This window comes from Suricata suricatta, chromosome 4 (assembly GCF_006229205.1).
Source record: "Suricata suricatta isolate VVHF042 chromosome 4, meerkat_22Aug2017_6uvM2_HiC, whole genome shotgun sequence".
In the NCBI taxonomy this organism is placed as follows: Eukaryota; Metazoa; Chordata; class Mammalia; order Carnivora; family Herpestidae; genus Suricata; species Suricata suricatta.
In genome coordinates, this window is record NC_043703.1 from 33,502,236 (window position 1) to 33,510,011 (window position 7,776).

Genomic DNA, 7,776 nt, shown 5'->3' on the forward strand with positions numbered 1-7,776 from the left:
ATTTGTGTGTAGGTGGTGGTCTTCCAAAAAGATGACCCATTATAGATTAAAAGACAATGTTTGATAACAAATGGCTATTAAGGTTGAAGAAATACTTAACCTTTTGGGAATCAATGGGATGCAAATTCAAAGAATACATGCCAGTTTCTTTTATTAATTTTATGAAGCTTGTAGAAATATATAATATCCATTTCTGTCAAGAATGTTGAAAAATAGGTACTTTGTATTCTGCTCTTGAGAGAGTAGAGAGATACAAATTTTCTGGATGGAAATTTGGCAATACAAGTCAAAATCCTTAAAAATGTTTATGTCCTTTGACTGCATGAATTTATCCTAAGGAAAATATTCCAACTATTTTTAAAAAAGTATTCTAAGAAAGTAATTGTGGATGCACACAACAGTGGATTTACAAGGATGGTGATTAAAATTCTATTTATAATTATAAGGCATTGGAGGGGCACCTGGGTGGCTCAGTCGGTTGAGCATCCAGCTTCGGCTCAGGTCAGATCTCACGTTTGTGGGTTCGAGCCCCGCGTCAGGCTCTGTGCTGACAGCTAGCTCAGAGCCTGGAGCCTGTTTCTGGTTCTGTGTCTCCTTCTCTCTCTACCCCTCCCCCTCTCATGCTCTGTCTCTCTCTGTATCAAAAATAAATAAAACATTAAAAAAATTATAAGGCATTGGAAATAACTACATGGACAATTAAAGATTAATTTTAAAATGTGGACCAAATGGGCTATATGTCCATTCACAATTAGAGTAGAAGGGTTCTTAAGGAGATGCAATGATACTTATAAATATGTTAATCGAAAAATATCATGGTACAAAACAGTATGCATAGAGCAACACTCTCTTAATAAAATAAGATTGGAGAGATACATGTCAATATTTATTACCAATGGAATGGGAAGATAAAATATGGTATATTCCACAATGGGATGTCATACAGTACAGTGAAAATAAATGCACTGTCCCACACAGAACAACATGAAAGCGTCTGACAAATACAGTTTTGAACAAAACAAGCAAGGAGCAAGAGAATAAATACAGTGTGATATCACTTCCGCCTCAGACATTGGCAGAACTAAACTATAGTGTTTAGAGATCCATATATGGATGGTAAAGATAAAGGAAAGCCAGAAGCAGGTGTGACACAACCCGACAGTGGTTACTTCTGGGGAAAAGGGACAAGGTTATGAGAGAGACACAGAGGACCTCTGGTTGAAAACCATGTATGATTTCTTAACCTATGGAGGTCATGAAAATCACGTTGTATCTATTTGCTAGCCCATAATGTAGACTTCGTGTATATTATGTAACTGTTATTATTTCATATTAAATTATATTGTTTTATTATTATTCATTAGTGTTCTTAAAATTGTTATCAGAGGAGATCTCTGGTTATAACATTACCAATTATCTTAGTTTTATTCTTTGGCTTGTATACACAGTTTAAATTTTGTACAATGAAGAGGTGTTACTTTAACCCCTCCCCCTCCCAGGTTTTTACAATACTGTTAACTTGAGGGTGAGAATTTCTCCAGGTATATGATAATACAGTGATTGGTAGTTTGGTAACTATAGTAATTTCTTGCTGATGTTAATTTCATGATGGATGCAATTCAGAAAATTTTCTTACCTAGTTCTAAGAAAGCAACATTGAGAAAGTTGATATAAAAAGAAACCTAACTAGCACAATAACTTAACTACACTAGTGAGAAGTCTAGGAGAATTTCTATCTTTTTAAAAAAATTTTTGGAAGATTTCTCTTTTGATAGACACATGTATTTCCTTTATTTTAGAATTTAAATGTGTGGGGAGGAAGGGTATCTGGGTGGCTCAGTCCATTAATTGGCCAACTTCAGCTCAGGTCATGAGCTCACAGTTCATGAGTTCAAAACCTGTGTCAGGCTCTGTGCTGACAGCTCAGAGCCTGAATCCTGCTTTGGATTCTGTGTTTCCATTTCTCTCTACTGCTCCCCTGCTCATGTTCTGTCTTTTCCTTTCTCAAAAATAAATAAAAAGCATTTAAAAAAATTTTTTTAAAGAATTTTAGTGGTTAAATGGTTTAGAGTTTTTGTAACTGTGATCTTTAAATGGGAAAGCAAACATTTTGGAAAAAATGCAACATGCTTACACTTAACCACGAATTACCTAAAAAATGACTTTGAACCCACAGTGTAACTGACATTGTCCAACAGATATTATTCTTTATGCCTTCAAGACTCATAGGGATTTGGTGTCAAGACCCCAATAGTTGTCTCAAAAGTACTTGTCCCTAAGAGAAGATGGAGTGGGACAAAGAGGTTGTATCTTTCCACAAGAAGCTGAGTTGAGCTCCATTTCTGTCTCTCCTCAGACCAAGGCACAGAGGAGGGTAGCACAGCATGTGCACTGCACAAAGGCCCAGGCATCAAGTGGCAATAAAATCTGGTCAATATCTAGGCTTGGCCTCTGCTCCAACACTGAGATTTCTCAGGGAGAAATGGACTTTATTGTTCCTCTGAAGGCTTCATTTTTTTCTAATTTACCTTCCTTGAAGAGCACATTTTAAAATCTTACACCAAGGTTTCTGTAGGGTAACATCAATTGTGGCCAAGACTCTAATCTGGGTATCTGGCAGACCAGTGTAGTTTTGCACTACGATGGTTCACTGAGCTCGAATGAAAATGCGATACTAACGCATTTCATCACAATCTGACAGTCAGAGAGAGGCATTTGTAGAACTAACAACTGGAGTTGGCCAAGTCCAAGCCAGAACTCTAGACTTTTTTTTTTAACCAATACTGTGCCTGCTGTATTAGTTTCTTATCGAAGATGTAACAAATCACTACAACAGTGGCTTAAAACTGCACACAATTATTCTTTTACAGCTCTGGAAAGAAGGCCAAAATCAGTTTCAGGGAGGCAAGATCAAGGTGTCCACACCTTCCAGAGCCTCTTTCCATGGGCTCAAGGAGAATCTACCTCTTTGCATTTTCCAGCTTCTAGAACAGCATTCCTAGTAGGCATGCCCTCTCTGGACAAAATGGACATTCTCCCAGTGCAGATCTTTCTTTCTCCCTGAGCTTCTTTTCTGAAACAATTTCATCCAGAGAATGCATGTATTTAATTTATAAAAAAACGTTTTTTCCCATCATTTAGGTCTTAGAGAGAAAATGAACGTCGCTCATATGTCATCTTTAAAAATAATCCCGGCCCCTTCTCCCATCTTCAAAGCCAGCAGTGCCCCATTTGCTTCAGTCCTGTGTCGCCTTCTTTTCTGCAGTCAGATCTCCTTCGACCTCACTTCTATGGGGTTATTTGTCATTACATTTAGGGTCCACCCAAATAACCCAGGAAAATCTCCCCACTTCAAAAACACTTAATTACTTCTGTGAAGCCTCTTTGGTCATGTGAGAACATTGACGGGTTCTGAGGATGACTCTCTGGACATCTTCTGGGACCATTATTCAGCCTCCCACATGTGACAGCTCCCAACTTCATCAAGTCGCATGGATGAGCAGATTCGTTACAAACCGGAGAGCGTGTGGTTTGGGGGTTGAGAGTAATGAGATGTACCTGGGAACTAACTGTGATTAAAACTATCCGAACATCATTTCCAGAGTGAATGCTTCAGAAGACTGTTTCCAAGGTATCTTTGAAAAAAGAAAAGAATATTCGAAAGAAAATGGAATTACCAGAAGGCCTTCTGGGTTCTTCACTTGACCGGTTAGGTCACGTTGGGTAAGACACTGAATATCTGTGAGACTCATTGCCTCAATGGCCTTAAAATGGGGCAGCTGGAATAGTAACCTCTAAGATTCCTTCTAGCCCTGATTTTTGTGCAAGGATTTGTCAATACAACCCATTATTGAGTACCTGCCATGTATAGGAGGCACACTCTTAGAAATTGTAGAGAAGTAAAGACGAAAAGTCACCTTAGCGATACCACTACTCCACAGTTTACTTGAAAGATATTGAAAAACAAAAATGGCATAAAATATTTAAATAGCAAACAAGTGCCTAAAAATCAGACGAGAATCTGTGTGGGTTATTTTTCCAAGAAGTAGGTGGAATAAATGAGAGAGAAATGTCTTTTTATCTAAGATGTACTCTTGGTATTTGTGTTTAAGAAAAAGGGAATTGCGGCTCATTTTTTAAATATAGCAAACTTTTCAATCACTGGTGAGTAGTTTCAACTTAAATATTAACAAAATATCATGGGGAAAATGAGCTACTCTATTAAAAATGTTTAGAACTTAAATCTATTCTCTAATTATGTGAGAAAACAATCTTCTACACTAGACAATGACAGAATTGTGTTCCAAAATATGTAGATTAGGCACAAAAAGGTAAATGTTTACATCTTGAGTGAAATTTTTAGAGCTAGGTGGCACTTTAGAGATCATGGTATAAAGATCTTTTTTTAGATAAATAAAAGGTATTCAGAATCTCCCAAATACTTACCAAAATATATTTTTAAAAACCCTAAAATACCTTTCTTCTCTCATGTCAGTGCTTTCCCCTAAATAAAACATTGCCTTCCTTAAATTAGAGGAGCTATAATTTGCTTTAAATATATGGTATATCTGGAAATTAATTCCAAAAAAATCTGGAGAAGAGCAAAACAAAAAATCAGATTAACAAAATTATGAAATAGTTTGTTATTGTATTACTGACAATAGTTATTATGCTTTTTGCTTATTTTTAAAGTGTGATGATGTGACGTAGTGGAGACAATTTGTAGCAAATCCTAAACTATTTGCAAATATCAATTGATCATTTGCAATATGAGCCTAAATTCTCACCCAGATCCTATGTGCTAAAATAGGGACCCCAAAAGAAAGTGTTTCATTTTTCAGGCCTCTGTTTTTTCATCTGTGGAATGAAAGGATTAAATGAAATGAGCTTAAATGAAAATACTGTGATGACTTAATTTTTTTCTTTTTCTTTTGAGATGACCTGAGTCCAAATCAAGAGTCGGATGCTTAACCCACTGAGCTACCCAGGTGTCCCATAGGATGACTTGAAATAAAATGCCATCTTGTGAAGTTCAAAGCAGAAACAAGGCACTCACAAAAAGATAAACTGAGATTCAGTAATTAGAAATATGTCTTTCTTGGTGTGAGCCCTGGCTGCAGTTGATGTCTTAGATGTAACTTAAAGACAGGATTTTAAGGAAATTGCCTGGCTATTTCTTCATTTACTCTCCGCATTTACCACGAAGAATATTACTATGAATTAATGTCTATGTCATGCTTGAACACCTAGATGAATTTTGTTTTTATCAGTCTTCTTTATCCAACAATTTATATAATATTTAGGTGGGAGTATCATTTAATTCTTTTTTTTGTTACAAAATCACAAGGTGGATTTATAGCATTCTGTTTTTAATTTAGGCTATAGCAGGAAGCAGGTTTCTTGCCCACAGACGATTGTGCTTCTTACTTGGGAATTTATGATTTTATATGTGACACACTCTTCATGTCCCATGAGAGGAGGAGCCTGGGGAAAAGAGACTAGTTCTTTTCTAAAGATACTTTAAAAAAAAAGACATATTCACTGTCCTAAAAAAGTTTACTGAACATGCCTTGGTTATGCTCCAGATGAGGTTTGCACCAGGTTAAAGAATCATTGTAACATGTCTGAAGTCCATGAAAAGCATATATGTGGAACCTTTTATTTTTAACGCTATGTCAGTTTCATCTCTTCTCTTTAAATTTTCTTTTCTCGGTTTCTAAAATGGTCATATTATTCAGAACAAGCCCTTTTTGGAAAAAAAAATCCCCAATACGCTAGGAAAAAAGATCAAAGAAATTTCATTGCAAATGAGACCATGACACCAGTGATTTAGATGGACTCACATGTTCTGGGTTTCAGCAATAAGATAACAGCTCCCTTGGCTTCTGCTCTTGGAGAGGTTTGAACTATTCTGGCAGCTTCCTGGCATGATTTAAGGCCGTGGCTCTGGCATGCTGTTCACTCTACAGCAGAGACAGAGCAGTGCGGGAGGTAGTGAAAGGCTTGCTTGGCCATGGAACGAAAAGCTGTGGAGAAATTCAAAGCTCCATTTAAACTTGGAATCAATGACTGAAGTTTTCATAGTTTGGTGGTTGAAAAGAAGAGATGTTTGTATTAGGCTGAGGCAAACACTGGAGGCAACTAGTATTTAAGAACATTCTCATAGGGTTTAGTCAGCAGCTAGATAGGAAGTGCTGTTCCCCTTTCCCAAAAGACTACTAATTGGTGGTGCTGGATAAGGTGGTGGGTGTATGAGATGCAAAGCAAGTGCTTCTAATGTAGGATGTCACTAGATGTCACTCTGGATTTCATTATTTGGTAGTCTAAAGAGTTTAGCAGCTTTGCCATTTTGCTACCAATGTCTCTTACGGAACCTGAATAGACAATGTGAAATGTGCATGAATAACAGGGAATTGCTGACTGAATGTCAATGTTCCAGTGTGTGACTTCTATTGACCATTCATTATTGACAAGAAGGTCTCTAGCGTCTTTGCTTTTTCACTTTAAACTCTTTCTCAGCTAAAATTTCCAAGCATCTGAACGGCGAGGCCTTGAAGAATGGGAAGATTCAGGTCTCACAGGATGTTTTACAAAGTACTTTGACCTCTGGAAGAAATCACAGGTACTTTTCGTAAAGACTCAACAACCGCTTTGAATAAAAATTCAAATACCGAGACAGAAAAGAAAGTACACCCTTTTCCTACTTAAATGGGTTAATTTGTGCCCTTCTGGGTTTATAAATAGCTAAGAAGAACTTTGATGAGACAAATTCTTGCATTTTTATTGTTATGTTTTCTCAATCTACATGCTTGATTTGGTGCACAGTTAGGGAAATTGGAGTGTCCCTCGACCCAATGGTGACAAACAAAATGCTGTATGGTATCCTGTGATTGTGGATCCATGGGTTTATTTCCTTTAGCTTTGTATACATTAATTAGGTATACACAATCAGAGCCGAGTGCAGAGGCAGCTAAATAAACAAATGACACCGTGGAAAGGTCTTTCTGCATACTAATCATATCCTACATCTGCAAGCAAAAGCTCTATAAATCGATTTGCTCTTTCACATCAAAAGACAAACAGTGATGCAAGTCAGCAGTTCCTTTGTCAAAGTCACAGCGATTGCTGTTCTTCACAAACCCATCTTTACAAAGCTGGATTCAACCATTTGACGATTAGCATTATTGGCAACTCTTCAAAGAAGATTCATCAAGTGATTTGCAATTGGATTGGTTACCATTTTTATGATGCTCTCCATGAAATCTAACTAAAAGTGATTGACATTTGAATTCTTGCTTGGAGGATGAGGAAGCCAGCAAAAGAAAAGAAGTCTTCTGACTCCACAGAGCCTGTGCTGTACTTGTACGTGTGTGGGCTGGTGTGTCAGCCACAGGGCACGACTGGCAGGACCTGACATGAAATGGATGCTGGGTGATGGGCATTTCTAAGGGGAGGCCAGGAGAATGGGTCCTTGCTTTGTCATTTTTGTGGTAGAAGCACAAATGTCAAGTTTCAATGAGTTTTGCAAGAGCATATTAAGATATTCTATTTCGTTCCACAATTTGAGAACAAAATGTCCATCTGCACTGGGGAAACCTAGGTGGTCCACGTTAGCTAAACACTGATTGTGTTGTATTAGTTGAGTAGAGAAGTAAGACATGGGGGAGACATGGAGAAAGCAGAAGTAGAAACTTCTCTAGAAAGAAATACATCCCAAGATAGTCTGCACAGTACTTACATGATCTCTAGGGAAATGAATAATTAGGGTAATGGCCA

The 7,776-nt window shown here is 37.4% G+C and overlaps 1 long non-coding RNA gene across 7 annotated transcripts in view; it reads right to left on the bottom strand.

Annotated features, from left to right (window-relative positions):
* Positions 1 to 7,776, bottom strand: part of LOC115290481 — a 94,754-nt gene that overhangs the window by 52,781 nt on the left and 34,197 nt on the right. For 6 of the 7 annotated variants that reach the window (XR_003908137.1, XR_003908134.1, XR_003908133.1 and 3 more), the window contains exon 4: positions 5,844 to 6,026. This is a non-coding gene — a long non-coding RNA (uncharacterized LOC115290481). Of the gene's footprint in view, positions 1 to 5,773; positions 6,027 to 7,776 lie in introns of those variants that run through there. The other variant, XR_003908131.1, reaches the window with a different exon arrangement.